Source organism: Bos grunniens, chromosome 7 (assembly GCF_055505025.1).
Source record: "Bos grunniens cultivar Pamir isolate PY7600 chromosome 7, Bosgru_T2T1.0, whole genome shotgun sequence".
NCBI lineage: Eukaryota > Metazoa > Chordata > Mammalia > Artiodactyla > Bovidae > Bos > Bos grunniens.
Window position 1 is genome coordinate 52,732,177 of NC_141171.1, and position 25,114 is coordinate 52,757,290.

Genomic DNA, 25,114 nt, shown 5'->3' on the forward strand with positions numbered 1-25,114 from the left:
TCCTCTGGTTTCTGTGCTACCACAGCCATATATTGTTCACTGTTTGCAACACTCAGCCCTCTGGTCACTACATATTCAGTGTCTGTCTTCCTCATTAGATTGTGAGCTCCATGGCAGGAGGGTCCACATCTGGTGTCCTGTCCTCTGGTGTATCTCTGGTACCATCCATGGTGCCTGGCATGTGGCGGGCACTCAGCCAGGAAGGCTATGACTTAGATAGGGTCATTTATTTTAGCAAATGGTTCCTGAGCATCAGCACCATCCATGGTGCCTGGCTCATGGCAAGCACTCAGCCAGGAAGGCTATGGCTTAGATAGGGTTGTTTATTTTAGCAAATGGTTCCTGAGTTTCAGTGAATGGTTCCTGAGCATCAGGTGTGGTGCTAGATTCTGAGGATGCAGAGGCACGCAGAGAGGCACTCTCCCTTCTCACAGAGGCTGCAATCCGGTGGTGACATGGATAGTTGTCAAGTAATCATACAAGTTGCTATAAAACTGTAACCATGACAGGTGTTTTAGAGGCTCATAGTGCCAACAAGAGTACATAAAAGGGGGATTTGGTCAAGTCCAGGAGGAGATCAGGGAAGCTTTCTGAGAGGATGCTATTTTTCTGATTTACAGAAAGTTGTATAGAGCAACAGTGGAATAAAGAGTGTGTGAAGAGCTAGAACAGCATGTGCAAAGGCCCGTAGGCAGGAAGGAGCATGGCTTCTATACAAAACTAAAAATCCAGACGGTCTGAAGTGTGTGGGGTGAATGGGGAGGCTGGAAAGCAGACAGAAGCCAGATCATGCAGGGGCCTTGTCAGGTGAGGTAGGGAATTTATTTCTTCACCTAAGAGCAAAGGGTTTAAACACTGAGGAGTTGAAACAGCAGGGAGGTGGGGTTAGGCAGCAGCGATATAATCAGAATTGCATTTTGAAAAGGTCATCAGGCTTCATTCGAAGAAGAAAGGGAGGGGCTCAAGCAGAGGCAAAGAGACCAATAAGTGTTGCAGCCATCTGGGCTCAAACCAGGAAGGTGCGGGTGGAGACTGAGAATAGTGGACAGTTCCTGAAAGGTTTCAAGCCACACCACAGGTTGGGTAGCAAAACCAGGACTAGTATCCATCCTGAGCTCCTGCACCTTCTTGTAACCATTGACCTCCTTCTGGGATGTCCACTGGGCCACCGTCAGAAGCAGTTCCCAGGCCTCCCCCCAGAAGTATCCCCTGCCCTCTGCCCCTTAGATTCCCACATTCTGTACCATATTCCCTTAGGGGTGCCCATATGTGTCCTCTTCCAAGCTGGAAGACTCTGGCTGGATATCCATTTGGAGCTGGGTTTCTCTCGGAGCCCCAAGGTGCTTTGCATTCTGGGAATTGTAGTTCTAGAGCAGGAAAGCTGGGTCTGCTCCTGACAGTGGGTCTGGCAGGCAGCCTGGTTGCCATGGTTGCAGCTGGGCTGGAGCCACCGAACCATTTCATCCACAGCTCTGCTGGCTCTGAGAGCCTCCCAGCAAGAAAGCTTGGGCTCTGGGGAGGAGGAGGAGAGAGGAGGAGAAAGAGAGAAGGAAAGGGAGGGCGGGGAGGGCCAGGTGGGCCTGTGGAGCAGGCCCAGGCTAAGCTTTGCCTGCTCTGGGGCTTGCAAACTGAGTTGGAGAGAAGTCACCAGCACATGCTCAGAGCAGGACTCCCCGCCCACTGGGAGCTCTGTTCTCTTCAGTCAATCAGACCTTGTAATTCAGCTCTGTGAATGCAGAAGCCTGCATCAGGCAGAGAAAGGAGGAAGCAGTTCCCTCCCCAGGGGAACACAGAGCCTAGGTAGAAAGGCAAGAAGGTCCAAAATAATTAGTTAGGAGGAAATCCGTTCCTTTCTCTCTGCCCCTTGGCCACAGTCCTGGTTCATTCCATCTCTCCCCGAGAAGGCTTTCTAAACACAAATATGGTCCTGTCACACCCCTGCTTAAAATTCCTCAATGGCTCCCCTTTGCCCACGACTGGATGAAGTCCAAATTCTCTAGTAGGACTATTCATGGCCTTGTAAATTCTGGGCTGAGGCTCCCAGTCCAGTTTCTCCTTCTGTGTCCCCTCTGCTTCAGCCATGCAGAAGTTGTCTTGTTCTTCTTTCCTACCCACTGCCTTCGCACATGCTCTCTTCTGCCTGCAATGCCCTACCCTCCCTCCCCAGCCTCTGAGCCGACCAAACACGGCTGAACCTCCTCCTCCTCGATGAAGTCTTCCAAATCCTTCTCCACCAGGGGAAGAATTAATGGCCTGGTGCTCTGAGCTCCCAGAGCACTTTGTACATCCTTCTCAAGCACTTACCACCCGTGATGTGATGATTGTCTCTGTAGCCGTCTCTCCCTTTCTCTCCCTCATCTGAGCTATCTCAGAGGGCCCCAGCACCCAGCACCATGTCTGGCACAAGGTAGGCACTCAATAAACAGTGAATGGGATTGAATTCACCCAAGGAAGGCTATTTGGGCTGTCGCCACTCTCCTGCCCTCCCACTCTGGGCTTACTGCCTTTCCTGGGTCCCATCCCCCACCTCACACCTCCCCAGGGCCATGCACACTTCACACACTGCCGCAGGACTGGCAGGTCCTATTGAGCGGCACCTTCTATTTTGGGCAAGGGTGGCACAGGCAGCTGTACGTGGAGGCTGCAAGCTTCGCCGTGTCACTGGGAATGTGTATCAAATCATACCTGGGTCTCCAGAGAGAAGGCACCTGTGCCCTAAATGGAACCGTGATTTATGGACCCAGCTTCAGGATCTGAAAAACCAATTAGGCTTCCCTGCTTCTCCACCTGGAGGCAGGATAATTCCAGGAAAGTCGTTCCTCCTGGGCAGAGGCTCCACCACCATTCAGCTCTGCACTCCACCCCACCCTTATCACGGACCCCAAGTCAGTAGCTCCAAGCCTCCAGGGCCAGATTTTCTTGCATTAAAATCCTACTCTACCACTTAACATCTGGGAAGCATTCTCCTGCTCTCCATCCTTTCTGAGTCTCAGTTCCCTATCATAATAAGAGGATAAAAATTGCCTGCCTAGATTATCCACCCATATATGTGTCTATCCATCCACCCACTCATGTATTCCCTTCTGCGAAGATTTATTAGGTGCCTGCTGTGGGTCAGGTGCTGTGTTAATCACTAAGGATGCACAAATGAATCAGAAAGACATGGTCTCTGCCTTCAGGGAGCTTACAGTCTGTGGGGAACAGCAACCCCAAGGTGCTTCGAGGAAGCAATACAGACTATTTGGTACAGTCTGGGCCTGATCTAGGACCTCAGTATTCATTTCCTCAATGATTATTTTCTGTTTACCTGGGACATGGCAGGCCTGGAGGATGAGTCCAAACACTGACAGGCCCTCCCTGCATTGGCTCCTGTTCTCAGTGCAGATGGGCAGACGCGGCCCAGAGAGCACTCAGCACTCACTGTCCGGTACAACTGTGAGAGGGCCAAGAGAGAGGACACTGAAAACAGAGGGTCCAAACTCCCCAGGGCCCCAGGGAAGACCCCTTGAGACAGCAAGGCAGGCTCCTCTGTAGAGGCAAAAACAAATTGATGGAGCCTCAGTAGGACTGCCTAGACTGGAGCAAGAGGCAGCCTCCCTGGTTAGGGTGTGGGGGGCGAGGGATGGAGTGAGGGGCAGGAGGGCCAGTCACATAGGAACTGGGGAGGGCAGTGGCTCCCAGAGTATGCGGAGGCCACTGTGTCGCTGCCTCCACTCACACCCCACCATTTAGCAGGACGTTTAATTTCTCTGTTCTGGAGGTGGCAGGAAGAGCCTGGTCTAGGTGTCAGTCCAGTGAGGGAGTGGGAAGGGCAGAGGCCGATGTGGCAGCTGGCGTAAGCTGTTCTCCTGACTGCAGCCCCTGATGCCGGGCCCATGACCCCAACCTGCTCCTTCAGCCCTTCTCTGCTCCCTTGGCTGCTGGAAATTGGTGTTTGACTTAATGGGGTGAAGTTTCCAGGCTTGGAGGAAGAAAGGAAATAAGAGGGAATGGGAAGATGGGTGGAGATTCATCACTAATCCTCAGTGTTTCCAAAGAAAAAGTCACCAGCTTGCTCCATGAGCCTGGGTCTCAGTCCCCCATCTATACAATTGAGCCGGACTAACCCTAAGAGCTCCTTGGCAGTCTGTTCCTTTTGCTGTTGGGAACAGGGAGCCGGTGGAGGAAGCCTCTGCAGAGAAAGGCTGGCTCCACCCTCTGCCAAGGGATCCAGATCAGCATTTGTTGACATTTTCCAGGGTGCCCTCAGTGCTGGTGACATTTCAGAGACTTTCTCCCTAACAGGGCTGCAGGATGGGAGGCTAACTAACCACAGAGCCCCCTGCTTCAGGCTCAGACTGGCTCAGGCCACACGCCCCTGCCAGGCATGAGCCTCACATTCCAAAGAGCAGTGAAGTTCCATCTTCTGGGCTGGTCTTGAGCTGGTGCAGGCCTAGGTCCCACCCTGAATACGCTGAGTCAGGGGAGAGTGAGGCTGCTCTGGGCTCAGAACTTTTCTCAACAAACCTCAACGTCTGTATTTGTGAAATGGAGCCCATGGTTCCTGCTTCTCTTGAAGGATGATTGTGGGGTCCAACTACTTAAATGTGAGAAAAGGGAAGTGTTTCATAAACCGAAGGTTATTGTGCAAGTGTGAAGGGCTCCAAAGGGAGCATTAAGTCCTAGAGTGGGCTCGGGGGAAGGCAGGGCAAATGGAGCTTAGGAGGGATTAACTGGGTGCAAGGGCTGGCGGAACCAGGTCAGATTCTGGCCATTTCACATATGGAGAGAGCTACTTGGTGGGGAGAGGCTGGCAGAGGAGACACAGGGAACCTTCTTTATCCCAGTTGGTGCTGACCCATGGCCATAAAGGGCCGGGAGGGGGTGCTCAGAACCAGCGCTCGCAAGGAGTAGGCCCAAAGTCTCTCTCACTAGAGTCACTCTTCAGTCTCAGGCCTGGGAGGGAGCCAGCCTGAGAGGCCAGGTCAGGGTGGTACTCAAGTGCCCGGATTTTGGAGTCAGAAGAACTAATCATGGCTCTTTTGATCACAAGCTGTGTGGCCTTGGGTGAATACCTCTTTGAGCCTCATTTTCCTTATCTATAAAATGGGGCTTGGGGTAGTAATAGTGCACAGCTAGCGGGTTGTTGAGTGGATCAGAGGCATTGACATCGGTAAAGCACTTAGCATGGGCTTTCTCATAACAGGTGCAAAGTTGCTTTGCTGGAACTATCGTTAGTCGCATCAGCTCTCATACCCATGCTGGGCCTTACCAAGAGCCTTTTCCACCTCTGGCCAACCTAGTCTAGAAAGAGGGGAAACCCCTCTCCCACAGATTTTCGTGCATTTAAATGTGCACCAGGTACCTACTGCACCCAGTTCAGTATGGTGGGAAAGAGGACAAAACTTGATGAAAATTTACCAGTTGTGAGAGCTTGACTGGCTCTCTTCCCCAACCCCAGTCTCAGTTTTCTTATCTTTAAAAGTGGAAGTTATCAGACAAGGGTTGCGGATTGATATTTAAAACTACAGGGGGACACTGTTGATGGGGACATTGGCATTTGCTTAGTGCCAGAGTAACCCACAGACACTATTTTCTTAAAGCAAGGTGCAGAGAGAACCATAACTTTCATTGGCTGGTGTTCATCTGAGCATTTCTAATGGTGGATGAATGAGACATTATGTGTCTTCCGATGTGGTATGAAGTAAAGTGTATGACATCACCTCACATGTGTTCTAGCCAGAAACATTTAACTTGAATCATTCTAGCCTTCAGATCTAACTTCTAGTTTATAGGAAACACTGAAAGTAACCAGCATAAGAAAGTAACAGACATCTGGAAGGAGGGATATCTTGTAGCAAAACTGACTTGGCTGTTTCATGAGTCAGTAGCCCAAAAAAAAGGGCAACTGCATGGTCTTAAACAATTTAATGCACATAATGATCGGATGCCATGCGTAGCCCAGTATTGGGTTCTGATAAGCCAACCATAAAGGAATTCTTGAGGTGGGGGAAATTGGGGAGATTTATATATGGTCTGGATATTAAAACAGATGAAAATTTATTTACTAAAATGGAAAGCTAGAGATTGGTGACTGCAAAAAAAAGGTGAGCATGAAGCAGTCTGTATGTATAATATGATCATATTTTGGCAGAAAGACACTTATAAGTAAGAAAAAGATCTGAAGGAGGAACATTAAGGTGTGAATAGTGGTAGGAATGTGATGTTTTTATTTTTATTTCTTTGCTTTCTGTGTTTTTAAATTTTCCACAATACACATGTATTGCTTCTGTAATAATGAAGTGTTATTTAATAAATAAAGTGGGAACAATAACAGTGTGTACCTTGTATGGCTGTAATGATGCTGTGAGATAATGCTGTGAAACACAGGGCTTGGTAAGTACATACTCAGTAGTTAGCTGCTGCTGAGATGTTTATGCTGGTCCCCTCTTACCCACCATTAGGCAGATCTGGCTTATTGGGGATGCTCTCCCTGTCCCCAGATCCTGGCACATAGCAGGGCAGTGCTGGTGTTTGCTGTACAAATCACTTCCTTTGGTCCAGATTTTGTTGGACATTGAGGGAAGCTTGATGGGATTTATGGCCTTGTGCTCACATAGGTAGAGGTCTCTCAGAGCCCACCCCCACCTTCTCTCCTAAACTCCTGGGGCATGCTAGGTCCTTACAACAAGCAGGAGGGGACCCTTTGCCAGTGTAATAAAGCTGCAGTGATCTGATCCAAAAGGAACAGCCAGTGGTGCCTGCCTTTCCCCCAGCCATATTCACCAAACCAACCAAGTCTATTACTGACATCACCTCCAAAAGCTTCCACCCTTCTTATTGTCCTAAGTCCATGGACTTTGGGCAGGAGGTTGGGTCTGAGGATGTTCTGCAAATACAGATTGGGACTGAAGCTAGGTCTAATATAGGTGCCAGTTCTTTCTCTGGGTCTGAGCCTAGTTTCCCAGAGAGAGCCTCAGAGCTGGAAGTAGGCTGCAGCTGTCTCCACATCCAAGGCCTGAGGATCCAGTCTAGGTCTGAAGCTAGCTGCCACTTAGGAGCTGGGTTTTAAGGCCTGAGAGGTACTTGCTAGGTCTGAAATTTGCTGTTTATTGAAAGCTGAAACTAAATTCTGTCCTTGATGAGGGCTAGGGTGGCCTCTGCCTTGGGGACAAGAGCTAGGCTATTTCCCTACCTAGCAAGGACTCTGTAGTCAGAGAAGGAGCCTGGGAGGGGATGGTCTCACCAGGCAGGGTGTGGGAAGGGGGCTCTTAGAGAAGGAGGAATGACATCCTCTGAGGCTCCTCTCTGGTGTCCATAGATCCCTGAAGGGATGGAGGAAGAGAGAGAGAAATGCCCACTCAGGTGTGCGGGTGGGGCCTCCCTGGGGCATGGACAAAGATGCAGTGTGGAGGACAGGGAGCCAGCATGGAGGAAATGCTACTGAGGACTTAGCGTCACCAAGGGGGGTCCCTGGCTGCTGGAGAGAGAGCCTTCATGAGTGGAAAGCGCCCCATTACCCCCAGCTCCACCTCTTAGAGGCAGCAGGGCTCCCTGCTCATTAGACCGACATCTCCTCCTTAATAAAAAATACATGAATAAATAAATGATAACAGCCATAACTGCTTTCCACTCTTTTCTGTTTCCCCAGCTCCTTCCTTCCAGGCTCGGTCCTGAGGACCCCCCAGGTTTGCTCCCTCCGTAAGTGCTGGTGCCCCCTCCCTCCCACTGGCTGCAGGCATCCTTCTGCTCAGGAAGGCACAGGAGAGGGGACATGGAGGATACCACTCTTAGGGATGCTGAACAGATTTCCTGCACCCCTAAACTTCTCTTGGAGGGGTGATGGACAGGAGAAGTCTGGCAAGTGGTCTCCTCTCTCAGCTTTCAGGGAGGAGGTAGCAGCTGCTGAGCCTTTAGGGCTAGGGCTGAGGATGGCCCCCAATACCACTGGGACCCCAAGTCAGGGATGGGGAGGAAATAGAGGTAAGAGAAGGAACTGGAAGGTGGGACAGTTGGAAGATGGTTGCAGGCGAGAACAGGAGCTGGCATTTGCACAGGATGGGAGAGGAGGTCTTGCCCCACATTCAAGTAACTAGATGGAAGATTGCCTTTCTTAGAAGGAACAACAAAAGTCACATTTTCTTCTTTCTGGCAGTCCACGTTAATCCCTTTATGTTTTCCCCCTATTCCCCATTTTCTGCCTCTGTTGTCTCTCCACTGCTCTCTCTTTCACCATGTCTCCTTCCTTACCTGCATCAGTGTGCCTTGGAGATGTGTGAGTTAGTGTGACCCACTCCTCAAGGTTAAGGGGAAGTAATACTGTCATGACCTGGTGGTTCAGGACCATGGAGAGCATCCTGCCATGGAAAGGTCCTGTCCTAAAACCGAGACCTTGGGCTGCCTATAAGAGAACTGGTGAGATGGAGGTAAGGAAGAGGTGGTGGGGAAAGGTATGAACACAGGTGAGGGTCATCTGGTCCTCTTATGGTGAGTAACTCCAACCTGGCACTTAGAATTGTTGCTGTCCTGGACCAAAAGCCCCCACTCCCCCCACCAAGAAGAGGGGGAGGAGCAGGAGCAGCCTGTGCTCTGGGCTATGCAGTTCTGAATGGAGCACAGCCCTTGTTAGGAAGCTCTGGGAACCTTTGTGTGTAGAGTGCAAAACTAAACACATGAACAGATATGGTTTGGGGTTTTTAATTATTTTCTTGATAAGTTACACATAACACAAAAATTACCATCTTAACCATTTTTAAGTGTACATTTTGGTGAAATTCAATACATTCAGAGTACCTGTTTTCTTCAAGAGAATGGAGTGACCCTGGGGCAGGTGTTAGGGAGGCTCTGTGGGGGGGGTGGTGTGTGATGTGTGCATGAGAGGAGAGAATAGTTACAACCCTACAGGGGAGGGGGTGCCCAAGGGTAGGGGAAGTAGGAGCTAGGGGACAGGGTCCTGTTGGACCAGTTCATTCAGGCAGCTTGCAGGGTGGGTGTTGGGGGTCAGGCAGAGACTTACCCTGGCTCCAGCTCAGGACTAATGGGACCCAAGAGCCTCCTCTTTCCTTCAGCAGCTCCCTCTGGATGGAGCCAGAAGCCAGATTTTGGGAGCAGTCCAGATGTTCAGGGGAGATTCAGGGAAGTGGAGCAGATGGGCCCTGGGATTCCTGTGGGGGCTGGGGGGGGGGGAGGGCAGCAGCTGGAGGACGTGAGGGGGCGCGAGCTAGAGACGAGGCTGGCTCCAATGTGTGCGGGAGCATGTGCCACAGGCTGTGCCTAGGATGTGGGTCTGAGGCAGAGAGTAGGCTAGGTCAGGTGGCCCTTGGCGCTTTCCATGTGCTGGCTACTAAGATCTGCCCTAAGCTGCTGCTAGCTGTGGCAAGGCTGGGGGCGTGTCCTGTGTCTGCCACGTGCTGTGCCAGGATATGGAATTGAGCAAGAAAGACCTTGCTGCTGTCCTTGAAGAGCTCAGCCTATCCCCCAATGCCTTTGGCTTGGACCCAGGGGACCCATCCCTCCTCCCTGAGTCCAGAGTGGCCACTCTTCATGGACTGGAGGAGGGATGTTTTGTACAAAGGCTTGAGTGAGATGGCCTAAGTGGTCCCCTCACTTTTTATGCCAGGAGCCCACAGCTCATCTTCCTGCCCAGAGCCTCAGTCTCTGGCCATATCATCCACTGGTCCTGCAGTTCTGTGGTCCTTGGGAAGATGTGGAGCAAGGCAAAGGACTGGAATCTAGAACTGGGGTCTGTTCCTGCCTGCCCCATGGACTCGAGGGCTCAGTGGCTTTTATTACCCTCCACTGCCTTGCTGCATCTGGCTATGATCCTCTCACTATCCCGACACTAGCCTGGGAGAATGGTCACGAGCCCCATTGGTAGGTGAGCACACCAAGGCGAAGAGAAGTAAAACCACCTGTTGAAGGCACACCTTTCCCACAGAGCCAGGATTGACACCTACGTTTGCATGACTCTGTGTTTCTACAATTCCTCCTCTAGGAAGAACGGTTGGCTCTGCATTCCGGCTAGTTGTGTAGCCCTGGACAAGCATGTGCCTTTTCCTCGCTAGACCTCTATGTCTTCATTTATAAGTTGAAAAGGTCTGAATAGAATCATCTTGAAGAGCCTGTCCCATTATGCAGTCCTGTGACGTCACCCTCAGCTCTGAGAAAGGCGGCAGTGGGGACAGACTGGGTACTGATGGTACTCTAGCTGAGGGCAAGACAGAGACCAGTCCCCACACCCTCCAGAACCTTGGGTCAGCCCAGGATATGCCACGATGCTCTGCAGGGCGGGCTTCTCTGCAGGCTACACTGGAGGAGCTGGGGTGGAGTCTGTGGGCAGTGAGTCCTTGAGTCCCCTCTGCCTGTAGGGCTGGTAGAGCAGAGGGAGACCTGCGGCAGAGAGCGGGGCTGGCTGGGCAGGCCAGAGCCAGGCGGGCAGAGCAGAACGAGGCTCAAAGCTCCAGGGCTTTACAAATGGATTTTGCTGAAATGGAAATTTCCACCCATCCCTGAAATGAGCCTGGCAGCGAGGCCAGGTCTGTCGGGGCTGCAGCAGCTGGGGATGCCGACAGGGACAAGAGCCAAACTCTTGAAGCCCCTCGGATCCATGCAGCCCTCCCTCCCCTCACCACCCACACCCACTTCTCTGCCCAGCTCAGGCCCTCCGGAGGACCTCACGCCTTTCATGCCCTTCTTACTTTCCCCCTCAACCACCTCACATCTGACACTGCCCCCAACCTTCCACTGGTCCTCGCCTGCCTTTTCACCCCTCCTGCCCTTCACGCCTTGCCCCCCACCTCACACGCCTGCACCCCTGACACTCTCTCCACCTCCTGCTTATCCTCACATTGCCCTCTCACCCAGACCTCCTCATCCCCCCTCACACCTCAGCACTGCTGCACTCCCCACACACACTGTCTCTCACACACCTGACACGCCCCTCCCCTCCTGTTCCCCTCCTCCCGTGTCACCCCTCCCTGGCTCACCCCTACACTGTTCACACACTTTTCCCCCACTTCTCATCCCCTTATCCACTTTCTGGAACCCCCTCCTGCTCTGGACAGACACTCCCTCACCTCCCACGTCACTCCACCAGCCACACCCCTGGCCTGTCCCTAGCCCCCTTCTCTCCTCAGCACAGCCCTCTATCAATGGCCATTAGGGTCAAATATCTCCTATTGAGGAGCTGGGCTTTCAAGTCAGACTCCTAACTCAGCCACCCTGGCTGGGTGAGCCAGCATCTTACCTCATTTCTCTGAGATTCCGTTTCCTTATCCGTAAGATGGGGTCGACAACTTCCCTCACCTCTTGGGCCTGCTGTGCCCATTGAGTGTTTGCAAAGTCCTTTCCTCGTGCACAGGGAGTGGGGAGTGCACCATAGGAGTGTTGATCTTGCTTGTCATTTTTGTGATTAATTGATATCTTGTGCCGGGCCCATTGCTGGATGGTGCTGGGTGGGACAGTGTGGGTCGAGTATGTGTGAGAACTCAAGAACCGGTGAAAGTACCAGAAAGTATTGGCGAGGGGTGGGGAGGGGAAGGTCAGGGATGAACATGATCAAGCAGGCCCAGGGGGAGGGGGGGAGGATGCAGAGGAAGGGGATCAGCGCTAACTAGGCTACTAGGCAGCAGCCAGCTCTAAAGATGCTGCCTATGGGCAAGACTCCCCCCTCTCCAGGTCCACCCCAGACAGAGGGGACCTGAGACAGTCTGAGGGGCTTGGACATCCTTTCCTCCCCAGGCCTCTGCTGGTCACAGCCACTGGGGGGCAACTCTAGTCCCCGGACAAAAGGTTGTGGAGGGTGGGGAGGAGGAAGGGATGCTGCCTTCTCATCACTCGAGAAGCTCTCATAGGAGTCGGAGGGGAAGATGACAGGGGACTGGCTGGGATGGAGAAGGTCCATGGAGGGGCTTCACTGACTCCATGCTGGGTGGGTGGGGAGAGTAGGGAAAATGTCAGTGGAAGGGGACAGAGTGTAGAAGCCAAACTCTGGAGCAGGAGAGGCACGGGGTTCGACCTGCTGGGACTCCTCTGGGGGACTTCTTGTTCCAGGTGCTCAAGGCCTGGCAGGGGACAGGGGTCTGGCCTGGCCCCTGAGGGATCTGTGAAGCTGGAACAGGATTGAGTGGGGAAGGCCCTGCGGCTGAAAGAATGGGGATCACGGTCAGAGAGCTGGCCACAGGAGCCAGTGTGGAGTGGGAAGGTGGGTGAGAGGAGTCTGGCCAGAGGTGGGGGTCCAGAAGCACACAGGGACATGTGTACAGGGGCTCCGACCCCCTCCCCCTGTGCAGGGTCCTTGGAGCAGTCACATGCCCTCATCCTCTAATTATGCATTGCTTAGTACTCACTATGAGATAAACAGAGCTCTGAGCTGCTCCAGGCTTCTTCCTGCCCTAGTCTCAAGGGCTGGGGACTAGGCTCAGGGCCTGGGCTGAGCCGGGCCACTGGGTGGAGAGAAACAAGTAGAGGGTGGGGGCAGAGGTGTGGGAGAAGGGGTAGACATAGGGGTAGTCACGAGTGTCCAGTGCAATGAGAAGTGACCTGGAGGGTCTGGGGCCTGGAGGCAGAAGGAAAGACAGGGAGATGGAGCTTCCCCAGGGTGGGAAGAGGGACAAGGACAAGGAGCCTGGACGCGGGGAGCTGAGGAAAGGTGGAGACTTGTCAAGACCAGAGAGGGTGAGAGGGGCCGGGCTGGCTGTGGCTCCAGTAGGGCAGCCGGTGTCTCCACCAGGGGGCGCTGCCTGTGAGCAAGGCGCGCGCACACCCGGCTCTGCACTTGAGGGCTTGTTCCTCTGAAACTGGGTCTGCGTTGCTGTCGTGAACACCCAGCGCTGCGGGGGAGGGTAGGAAGCACAGGGGATTGAATTACCTTTCAAGTCTAAAGCCTAGATTCCTCCAGGCCTGGCAGGTGGGCGTGTGCACACATTCCGGAGAGCATTGTGGTGCTGGCTGTCCCTAGAGATCCACAGGCTCGCTCCAGCTCCGTTCAGTGCCAATTTCCTTTCTACAGGAGAGAGAAGGGCTGTGACCCTGGGGCCGGCAGAGTCAAGGGATCGGGGAGACAGCTGGCCTGGCCCCAGGCTGCAGCCCCTCAGACAGGACTGGGAGATCTTGGTTAGAACCCTGACTCTACCAGGTTCTAGTCACTCGTGACCTTGGCACCTGACTTAACCTCCCTGGTTTCTTCATCTGAAAAGAAGATAATAATGATAATAGTGCCATGAGCCAGCCTCTGTGCTAGGCACTGTGTTAAGCATTTTAGTTTTTCAGACCCTCACGGAGCCCTGTAAGGTAGGCACTGGGAATCTCTCCCATTTTACAGATGAGGAAACAGAGGCTAGGAGAGGCTAAGTGATTTTCCTAAAGTCACACAGCTTGTAAGAAACAAAGCCGGGACTCTGACCGCATAGCCTTACCCTGAATGATGTATGGTATCCATATGTCAGGGCTGCTGTGAGGAATTAGTGAGATAATGCACATAAAGAAGTATTGTAGCCCAATGCCTGGCACAGGGTGAGTGCTGAAGAAATATTAATAGTAAATGTTATTGTTGTTAGTATTTATTCACCTGCACAGGTGCTCAGAGGTTTCATTTCATGCTCCTTTGGTGGCGGGGGCTCCAGAGAGGATGGAGAAGCGCTCTGTGGGGATGAGGTCTGGGAAGGCAGCTGCAGGAAGTCTGTAGGGGCAGGGGGCAGGCAGGCTGTGGTGGGAAGTGGGGGTTGGCATCAAAAAGCAGGGGAGGGCAGTGCAAGTGGAGTACAGGAAACGGAAGTAAGTGACTATGTATTTAAGATTTTGCTCCGGTGATGGTCTCATTGGCCAGACATCTGGTTTTCACAGGCATCCCTGGGGAATGGAAGTCAGACAGCATTAGTTCAGCAGCTCTAACACCATTTATCCTGGGCTCGCTGGCACTCGATGGATCTCAGGGGCTCAGGTCACTGCCCTGCCGAATAGGGCCAGAGAGTAGCAGGTCTGCCCCTGGAGCTCCCTGGGAAGGGTGTAGGAGTCCCTTCTGGTTATGGCCACTCCCCTCTCAACTGCTCAGAGCTATAAGCAAGGGTGGCTTGCCTCCTCCACACCCTCTACCTCCCCATCCTGACCTTCCCTCCTAGGTACAAGGGTATGAGATTATAAGGAACTGAAGAGGACATTGAGTAGACCTCCCCCATGCCTCTCCCCTCCATAGCTACCCAGAGAAGAGATCCAATGGAGAGTGGCCCACCTGGCGGCTGCCTGGGGCACCCATCTCTAAGGGGCGCTAAAGCTTCACTGGTCACAATGAATCCAAGCGTATTTATGAGGAACAAGCCTGGGGTGGGGGTGGCGGTGGCAGGAACACTTTGACAAGCTGTTGGGCACTGAGGTCAGATCCCCACAGGGTGTTCAAGCTACAGTTGTTCATTAAACTCCTTTTGTAGGAGGGGGTCCTGGAGAACCGAAGGGTTTCTGTGCAGCTTGGAGGGATTGGAGAGGTTAGGGCCAAAGCTGAATTCACACTGACAGAAGAGAGGCTAAGGGCTGCAGTGAGGTGGGGGTGTAGGGCGAGGGGCGCTTCCTGACCAGTCCCTGCACAGCTTCTCCTCCAAATAAATATTGAACAAATATTGAGAGAGTGTGGGTTTGAAAAGGCACCAAATTTACTAGTCTGACCTTGGCTTTCTCATTTTCCAGGCCAGCCCAGGTGCAAAAGTGGCGTAACAATGATCCCTTTCCTGTCTTGGGTCATGACTGCATCTTGTGCGCTGGTTTATTCTTTCATCCGCTCACTCACCAGATATTTCTAAGCATCTACTGCGTGCCAGGCACTGTCCCAGGCACTGGGGCTACAGCAGCAAACTGCTTCCTCTCTTCCGCTGCTCTCCGCCCCGTGAGCCATGAGAGCCGCTGGGATCCAGAACCTTTCAGGTGCCTCTGATGGATTGTCGTGGGAGTAGGGATCAGATGAGGTCTCAAGCTTAGTCTCTGTCCCCAAGAGAACAGCATCTCTTTAGGTGACAAAGAACGGTGGGAGAGGTAGCTTCTTTGTGCCTGCCCCCAGCCTAGCACTAGCTTTTCATGCCCTCAGGACTTGGTGTGAGCTTATAAATTCATGCTATGTCCAGGGCGATGTGTGTGTGTGTGTGTTTCTCCCTGAGCAGAGTTCCAGGCTGGGCAGCTGGAGTCGGGCGGGGAGGCAGAGGGGAACAGCAGAGAATGCCAGGCTCCTCCCTCACCCCCTACTGTAGACCCCTCCCAGGTCTCTCTGCTGGGTCAGGCTGCCTACAGGAACTGAGCAGCTAAACAGGAGGCTAAGTTGGCCCTGGTTTCTCTCAGTCACCTGAAGTGGTGGGGGTGGGGGAGTTGGCCTTGCTGGAAGGCCAAGAGGCAGGAGGGACCCCAGACTGGAGGCTTGAAAGCCATCCTCCCTGAGAAATGTAAGACATTCTTAGAGCATTTGCTCCCCTCCCCCGCCACTACCACCAAGACTTAGCTGCCTGGGTTTCTGGGCGTTACTCCAGTACTAAAAGGTATGAAGGGGCCCAGGTCATGACAGCCCTGTCCCCATCTTACATGGCTTGAGGGAAGCGGGGGAGGAACCCCTGAAGTCAGGCCTTCTGCTCCTTAGACTACAGTCCTGACCTGGACTCTTCCTGGGGTCACAGACAGATGAGAATGCTCACTGAGACTCTGGGGGAAAGCAGCAGATCCCCCAACAAACCCTGGATCCTGGACCTGTGGCTGCTGCAGCAGAGGGAGACTGTGGGAGGCAGGGGGTGTCATGGGGGAAATTGGGGGTTGGGCCTCACGTGCCAAGAAATGGGGAGCTGTGTCTGCATAGGCGTCCCCCCCCACAACACTGTCTGACAGAACTAGCTGCGTCCTTGCAGTCTCTATTTTTAGTCAGAACTGGAAGGAAGGGAAGTTCGGGGGCCAAGCCACCAGCCCTGGCTCCCGCTGGCAGCACCCACAGCAAGTGGTGCGGGGGCGCCTGGGAGCCCCGAGTCCCAGCTCCTCAGGGAGGCAGGACGGTGCTCCCTCCCACCTGCGGCACAGGCTTTAGAACTGAGGGATGAGACAAGGGACCAGATTGCTCTGTATTGGGGCTGGGAGGGGGGTTGTTGCCTCCTTTCCGGGGCTGAACACGTGGTCTGCACTAGGCTTTGGGCACAGAGCGAGAAGGTGGAAAAGAAGAAAGACCCAGTTTGGTCTCCTGAAATAGGACTTAGGTCACACTGAGGTGCTTCCTTTTGTGGGCTCTTTGAATGGGGCCCTTGCTTCCTCCCTCAAAGTTTAAACATCTTGACTCTATCAGAAGCCAGTTGGGGCTGGCTCTTCCTCAGGAGGGGAACTTGTATGAGGTGTGAGTTCATAGATTGCCCCTAACCTAAGAGCACAGAGGGAGAGCAGAGGGGGAGGAGTTTTTTCAGTCTCCGCCTCCCCAGCAGAAAGACTCCCTGGATGAAACTGCACAGCTGCTAAGGCCATTACTTGTGCGCCAGGGAAAGGCAGTTCAAGTGGCAATAGAGTTCAGGTGTTTGGACCTGGGTTCGAGTTCTGGCTCCTCCACCTACCAACTGTGTGATACTGAGAAAGTGGCTAAACCTCTCTGAATCTGTTTTCCCCTCTGTAAAGCAGGGATAATCATAGTACCTTCTCTGTAGAATTATCTCATGTTGAGGTAATATGAGAAAATGTATATGCAAGTGTTCAACTATTAATATTATTGATGAAAATGTAAAAGAAGAGCCCAAAATCTTCTCTACAATCACTGCAGATGGTGACTGCAGCCATGAAACCAAAAGACGCTTGCTCCTTGGAAGAAAAGCTATGACCAACCTAGACAGCATACTAAAGGGCAGAGACATTACTTTGCCAACCAAGGTCCGTCTAGTCAAAGCTATGGTTTTTCCAGTAGTCATGTATGGATGTGAGAGCTGGACTATAAAGAAAGCTGAGCAAAGAAGAATTGATGCTTTTGAACTGTGGTGCTGGAGATGACTCTTGAGAGTCCCTTGAACTGCAAGGAGATCCAACCAGTCAATCCTAAAGGAAATCAGTCCTGAATATTCATTGGAAAGACTGATGCTGAAGCTGAAGCTCCAATACTTTGGCCACCTGATGTGAAGAATTACTCACTGGAAAAGACCCTGATGCTGGGAAAGATTGAAGGCAGGAGGAGAAGGGGACAGATAAAGGATGAGATGGTTGGATGGCTTCATCGACTTGGTGGACATGAGTTCAAGTAAGCTCCGGAAGTTGACGATGGACAGGGAAGCCTGGTGTGTTGCAGTCCATGGGGTCACAAAGAATCGGACATGACTGAGTGACTGAACTGAACTGAAAACAAGAGCCCAGTTCTGGGCCTGAACCCCACTATGTGGCTGGTCTTAGGCTCACATTTGCAGAGATTTCTTCTCAGATTAGACTGACTTTGCTCACCCCATCACTGTCCCCTACAGCCCTAGGCCTCTCATTCCCAGGCAAAAAGCAGAAGTGTAGCCCACCGTTTAGCTGCAGAGCTGGAAAAGCTGTTTCCTTCAGTCATGCTGCAGTCCCAAGGGCTCCCCAACCCCATCATCCCACCCTTGTCCCCAGTCCACTCTGGCTACACACACAGAATCTGGGTGGAGGAATGGCTTAGGCACCTTGTCAAAGGTGGGGTGGGGGAGAGAAGGTTGCAGGACACCTCAGACAAACCTATCAATGGGGAGAAGGCAGAAATGAAAGAGTGAAAACTTGCCCCACAAATACATTTTGTAAGAGTTTCTGCAGGTGGTAAAAACTTTGGAGGAACAGCTGGGTGTGGAATACAGATAAGCTTCAGGGGTCTGAACCTCCTGAAAATGCGTTCCAATAGAAAACGCAGAGCTTTCAGCAGATTTCCCAAAATATCTAGGACCCCAGGTGGGTGAGGAACCACTATGGACTCTGGTCCAGAAGTCAGAAGACCTGGACATCTGTCTGCCTTTCATTCCTGGAGCAGAGACCTTCCTCCTCAATTTCCCCACTTGCTCCACAAAGGGTTAACTAGCTGAGGTCCATGGTCCAGTGGGGGCATTCCAGGGCTCTGTGAAGCCTGGTGAGCAGTGACAGAATAACCAGAACCAGGCCTGGGAGACAGGCTCCCAGGAAAGTGGAAGGGGGCCCCTCTCCTACCCCTTCCCAGGAGCCGACTTGGTCCATCAGCCAACATGTCAGCCAGCCAGCCGACAGAAACTGAGCTGCATCCCTCCACCAACCCAGGAGGCTGTTGCCATGGCAACTTCATATTTATCCACTTTAGCTCCTAATTAAGGGGAAAAGCATATAACATATTGGATGTCAAGGAGGCTTTGTGAGCCTCAATTTAGCGGCCGTGCCTGGATGTCAAACTCAAGCGTGATTGCTGTTAATCACCTTCCAAATTACCTAGACAGGTCACAAAGGGAAAGGTCCCCAGCAGTGGGGGCAGCTGGGCCCAGGGGAGATGAGGTTTTGAGGGGGCAGAAAGGGAGATCTGTTTGGCATCATGACCTAGGGGGCTGCTGGGTGAATGCTGGCTCCACGGGTGTCCGATTATAAACCGTCTGGGGACATGGCTAGGTCTGTTCCCACTGACCCTGAGTCAGGGGTCTCCACCCTGGAGACACAAATCAAGGCCCTTGGTCTGAAAAGAGGGACTGACCGATTGATGAACCAAGAAGCATGTAAGGACCATCTGGTGGTCTCTAATGTCAGAAGGAAGATTGACAGATGCCCAGGACGGGTAAGTGCAGGCTGACCTGATGTCCGGATGGATAGATGACTGTCACATGGCAGATGGAAGGGCCGATGGGAATCTGCTTAGGAGGAACTGGCTGGATGGCTGGACTCAGCAGTGCATCTGTGATCTCCCAAGGGAATGTCTGGCCTCTCTACCCCAAGGTTAGGCATGCTCTCAGGCACTAGTTAGAGCAAGCCCGCTGTGGCACTTCTGTCCATTGGAGCTGTGGCCAGAGCCACATTCTTGGGAGAAACTTCAGCAGGCCCCTGGGGATGTGGGAGGCAGGGAGTAGAGATTAATAGAGCAAGGTTTGGAGTGGGGGCACCGAGGGGAGGATGTCAGCAAAGTGGTTAAGAGCTTGAGTTACAGGGTCGGGCAGACCTGGGGTAGTCTCAGCTGGGCTACTTACAACTGTGTGATTATGACCAAGTCACTTAACCTCTCTATGCTTTGGTTTTCTCATCTGTCGGGTGAGGAGGCAATTCATACCTTGTAGGGCTTTGCAAGGGTTTAACAAGATGATAAATATAAGGAGCTCAGTGCCTGGTACATGGTAGATTCTCACTAGAGGAAATGGAAACCCACTCCAGTATTCTTGCCTAGAGAATCCCAGGGACAGAGGAGTCTGGTGAGCTGCCGTCTATGGGGTCGCACAGAGTCAGACACGACTGAAGCGACTTAGCAGCAGCAGCAGCAGCAAAAGAGACAGGCCTGGAGAGGAGGGGCAGGAACATGGTGTCCAAGGGCTGGGCCTGGAAGCAGGTGAAGGAGCCCTTCCCTTCCATCCCTTTTTGGTCAAGAAAGGGACCCTGATGAAGGTGATGAAGGTAGGGGACAGGCTGGGGGCTGAGCAAGGGTGTAGGGACTGTTGGAACCCACTGGGTCTGTGTGGGAGGTTTTTCAGCCACAGAGGAGGCGACAGGTGGGCAACAGGGAAGGAGGCTCTTGTCCTCAAAGTCTGGATGTTACCTAAGGGCCAGAGAGGCCCTGAGTGCAGCCTGAACCTGGAGGTCATTAGAACTGCAGCAGGATGAGTCTACAAGATCTGCCTGGGCTCCCCCTAGAACTCTTGGCTGAGAATCTCAGAGGTGGAGCCTGGGAAGCTGGTTTTACAACACTCCCAGGAGAGTGTGAGGATCAGCCAGGTCTGAGACCTACTGGTTAAAACCAGACGCCACTGTGGGTCAGAGCTGGGAAGAACTGGAAGAATAGGTGGACAAGCCCTCCCCCATCACCATCAAGGTTCTGCATAAAAATTGTGTTCAAAAAGAAAACATTCTACAGCTGTTTTGAAAAACATCTATTATGGTAATAATAATAATTACAGCAAACATTTATTGATTGTTTACTGTGAGCCAGGCACTATGCTGAGGACTTCACATGGATTATCTCTTTTAATCTTCTCAACGGCTGTTGAGGTAGGTCATCTCATTCATACAGATGAGGACACTAAGTTTCTGAAAGGCTGTCCAAGGTCGCAGAGTTTGTTAGTGGTGGATTCAGGATTCAGTCCTGGGTGGTCTGAATCCATGCCTGGGATACCTTCTTATTCCACAGTTGAAAAACAGGAAGGCCAGAGAGGTGAAGTAACTCTCCCAAGGTCACACAGCAAATTCAAGACAGAGGAGGGATTAGAACCCAGAAGATCTTCTCTTCCTTCAGCTCTCCATCCACACCCTTCAGACACATCTTAGAGAGAAAAGTTAAGGACAGGCTGGCCTGGCGGATGATCTCCACTTTGTCCCCCTCTCCAGGCAGAGTCCCAGAAATAGCAGGTGGAGTGGAAGGGGGTTGGAAGGTTCCTGACTTGAAGGAGGAGACTCTCAGGACATGGTGACCACAGCCAGGGCACCCTTCCTGGCCTGGTAGGAGGAGCTGCCATGGCCTGGTTTCTGCAGATGTGGCTGCAGGCGTCCTGCTGAATGGAAGGCTATTAAGGGAAAATGCTTTGCAAGAAGCTGAGCAGCTGGGAGGGGAGACGGTCAGAGCCCTGAATGGGGGGCTTTGTCCCCTCAGTTAACTGGCCAGCTCTGGCTCCCGGGGTCTGTGTCTGGGGGAGTGGCTAGTGGAGAGACCAAGGGGACTGACTGCCCAGAAGGCTCCACCCCCTCTCCTGTCCTCCTGTGCTTGGTCCTCTCCCCAGCGCTGTCCCACCTCCAGGCTGGCCTGGTGGTTCAGAACACGCCTTGGGGACTGATAGCTGGGCCATGTTCATTTTACTAAAAATCTTTGTGCCTCAGTTTCCTTGTTCATAAAATGGAACTAGTAAGAGTATCTTGTAATGTTAGGAAAATTGAGCAAGAAATGGGGTGAACGTTTTGGTCACGCTGGCTCTTGCAGATCTCTCTGCAAGAGAGTCCCTCCTCCTGATTTCTGTCCATCCCAGGCCCTCCCAGGTGTGGGACACCTCTCGTGGGTCCCACCTGACCTTCTCCCCCACCCACCAACCAGGCAGGGGCTCAGGAAGAGCTCCTGGTGGAAAAGAGGCCATGTGTAGAGAGAAGGGAAAGCGTTAAGCCTTGTCCAGTCTCCAGAGGAAAAGCTTTGAAGACACAATGCAAACTCCAGCCTGTGTGATGAGCCATTATTGCTGACAGCTCTGTTTCCACCCTGGACACTCTTGAAGCCCTAAATCTGCCTTTTCTCTTGCACCCAGGCCTTTGCTGGGGCTGTTTCCTCCACTCGGAACTCTCTCTCTCACCTTTCCCTGGCTGCCTCTTATCTGGTCCTCCCCATCGTTAACTTAGACCATCTCGCCTCCCTTCCCTTAGGCCAGGGTCCTCCTGTGTGCCCCCATGCTTGTACTGACAAGCCCCTGCCCCTCTCGACTACAAGCTCTGTGAGGTTAATGACCTCGACGTGTTCACTTATCTACCAAACCGCAGCACGAGGCCTGCCCAGGATAGTGAAGTGAAGTCGCCCAGTTGTGTCCTACTCTTTGCGACCCCATGGACTGTAGCCTACCAAGCTCCTCTCTCCATGGGATTTTCCAGGCAATAGTCCTGGAGTGGATTGCCATTTCCTTCTCCAGGGGATCTTCCCAACCCAGGGATTGAACCCAGATCTCCCACATTGTAGACAGATGCTTTACCATCTGAGCCACCAGGGAAGCCACCCAGGATAGTCAATCTACAAATATTTGTTAGATGAAGGTGTAAATGAGTGAATGAATGAATAACTTGATTCCCTGGCCCAGGCTTGGGGAGGGGGAATGGAGAATGTTTGATGAGACAAAGAGAAAGGGGAGTGGGTGCTTCAGACAGGACTGTAAACAGTATCGAACATTCTCTACCCAGGAGAAGGACTCAAGCCATCCTCCTTTCTTGGGACTTGGTCCTGAAGTTAGGCCACCAATGTCTGTAGCCGTATCATAAACAGAACAGAGCCGTATCATCAGTGTTTATTGAGGACCTACTATGTGTCAGCTATTCTTGACACTTCACACACACACACACACACACACACACACTTTTTGTTTGTTGCCTCACTGAATTTTTAAAGCAGCTCTATGAGACAGGTCCCATAAGTACCTGTATTTTACAAAATAGAAAACTGAGGTTCAGAGAAGTGAAGACACCCTGCCCGAGGTCACAGAGCTAGCAAATGGTGGAGCTGCAAGTGTGGTCAATTCCCAGGCACATCTGTTTGTTCCTAGAGCTGGAGTTCTTAACCACTGGGCTATCTTGTCTCTCTGGAGGATGGAGTGGAAGTCATCATCCCACCTCCCAGGAAGTGGAAGTTGCTGGGAAACAAAGCTGGAGAAAGTTCAGATCAAATATTTAGTTCATGTTTGGTGAGCAACTGCAGTACATCAGCCCGGCAGGAAGTGCAGAATTGGCGGCCAGCCCGGCCACCAGCTCCCCATCTGAGCAGACAGACAGACAGACCCCAGGAAGAGGGGCGGGTGATGACAGCGGGCTGGGGGGTGCCAGCCCATGCGGTGGTGATGGCTGGCATTTGTCACCGGGTGGCTCGAGGGTGGACGGTTGTGGGCCCTGGGAACAGGGCACGGGTACATGGAGTTGTTCTTAGAGGGGCTGTTTGGAAGGCTTTGCACATTGAAGGCTTAATCACTCAGCTTTTGCCAAGCTCAGACTGTGGCTCCTTGGCACTCAAGCCACTAAGAGGGATGTCTTTTCTGCCCATCCCCAGAGAGGAAGTTTTCCTGCTTCTTAGGGCTCAGCCGAACATCTAACTTGCTCATTCTCTCCCAGTGGCTGCAGGAGTCCAAGCTTTCAGAGTGCCCTTCTCTCGTGACAGATGTGGGATGAAAATGCCATCCTTTTAGCAGAGTGCAGAGCCCCTTGGTCTGTTGGAGACCCTGGGGGCTGCCCTCCCTGATTGTGCAGCTGGCTGGAAGCAGGCGACCCATTAGGCTCAGTCTTCAGCTGTGTAGAAATTACCCAGTGAGGTGTGAGGAGTGGCAGTGGTGGGGCTGCTCTGCAGAGTGCCAACCTCGCCATTCCTCCAGAGAAGCATGGCTCCTCAGCTAGGGCTCTGTCATCCCTGCTTAAGTCCTGGTGTCATCGGCCGGTTGCTCAGGAGGGGCCCAGACTCTTGCACTCAGAGCTGGGACTTCGAGCTTTCTGAGAGGAGCGGCACCGCCCCAGAGTTCCTATAGCTGGGGGGCTCGGCTCTAGGCAGCAGCCCTCTAACCCACATTCAGCCTCACCCAGGTACCATGGGACCAGGCCAGGGGCCAGGCATAATGCCAGCAAGAGGGACTGGCATCGGCTGCAGTTAGGAAGTCATCTTGAACTGGAGAAAGGGTCAGGGCAGGTAAGACACAAGGACTGGACAGGAAGCTGGGGGTGGACTCCCATCTGAAATGGGTATTAGAGGAAGGATGCGACTGGGGGGCAGGCGTGGAGTTAAGGCAGGTTGATATGACAGGTTGGGGTTGGAGTTGGAAATGGGTTGAGGATTATTATTGCTATTCAGGTAAGAACTGGGGGTGGACTTTGGCTTGATTTTGGTATTGGGGTGGGATCGGGAGTGAAGTTATAGTTGGGGTGAGCTGGGGTTGGAGATAGGTGAGGTTGTGGCTGAAGTGCAGTTTTGACATTGGTGTGAGTCAGAACTGGGGTTAGAGTAAAAGGACATTTGGCTCAGAACTAGACCTGAAAGTGACTGGGAAATGGTAGGAAGCGAGTTGACTCTTCACCTGCCTGAGCGTGGCGTGCACTTTCTGAGAAGGTGGAAAACCCAAAGTGGGCCACTGGGACTGTCTCAAAAGATGGTGGTTTAGTCGGTAAGTCATGTCCAACTCTTTGTGGTCCTATGGACTGTAGCCCGCCAGGTTCCTCTGTCCATGAAACTTCCCAGGCAAGATTATTGGAGTGGGTTGCCATTTTCTTCTCCAGTGGATCTTCTCAACCCAGGAATTGAACCCACATCTCCTGCATTGCAGGCGGATTCTTTACTGCTAGGCCACCAGGGAAGCCCCATCTCAAAAGGTACCTGCCACCAACCATCTGTCTCATCCACTTACCTCCACTTTCCCCTCCTTGCCCTCATCTCCTTCAACTCTCATCTCTTGCTGTTGGCTCAGGCAAGGCTCACATGTCACCTCCTTCCTGATCACAGCAGATGTGACCAAGACCTGTGCTGTGTTCTTTTCCAGGCAGCTGTTTATTGCAGAGGCCTCCAATCATTCTGGGTAGGGCTCTGTCAGCTGGGTCCTCAGCCTGGGGGTGAGTGCGGACATGAAGCGCTCCCCCAACACTCCTTCCTGGCCCTTGGCCAGGGCCCTGACCCCTCTCCTTCTTTCTACAGAGGCCCCAGCCCCTGCATGCCCCCTCTCATTTCTCAGGGTGACAACCTGACATCCTCTGGCACTCAGTGCTGGGGTCAGGCTTTTAGAGCTGTCATTGGGGAGACCGTGGCCCCTCACTTACTGGTTCCCTTGCCCCAGTGTCCCTTCATGCAGAAACACGCATCGGGGCATGAAACAGAGGACGACTGTGGCACTGTGATGCCTTTTAAATGCAGGCAATTAGTGGCTAAATAAAATATAGAACAGGCGTTTCCTCCTGCTTCTGGCAGGGATTCACTGAACACTGCCTGGGTTAGGGACCCTGGGAATGGATTGCAGGAACGGAAGCTGGTGGTCCCATGCACCTGGTCTGGAGCCTCTTGCTGGGACAAGGTTGAAGAGAACTGGGGCCCACGGACTCCTAATAACTTCTCAGCCTCGGCAGAGGGTTGGGGAGTGCAGGGAAGCTGTGCAGGTCTCTTGTGAGCTGACAGGGAGAGTCCTGCAGAAGAGAGAAAAGCAGAGGAGAGTGGCTTTGGAGCATGACACACCTGGATGTGCATGCTGGGCCTGTCATTGACCAGCTGTGTGAACTTGGGCCGATTGCTCCTCTTTTCCAAGCCTCAGTTGCTTTGGTTGTAAAATGGGAATGA

General features: G+C 52.7%; 1 long non-coding RNA gene across 1 annotated transcript; it reads right to left on the bottom strand.

The window, feature by feature from the left end:
- Positions 1-22,175: 22,175 nt before the first annotated feature.
- On the bottom strand, positions 22,176-25,114 carry LOC147369558 (uncharacterized). The gene is made up of 3 exons (XR_015167556.1): positions 24,827-25,114; positions 24,198-24,393; positions 22,176-22,461 (listed from the first exon to the last, which is right to left on the bottom strand). It is a non-coding gene; the product is annotated as an uncharacterized LOC147369558 (long non-coding RNA).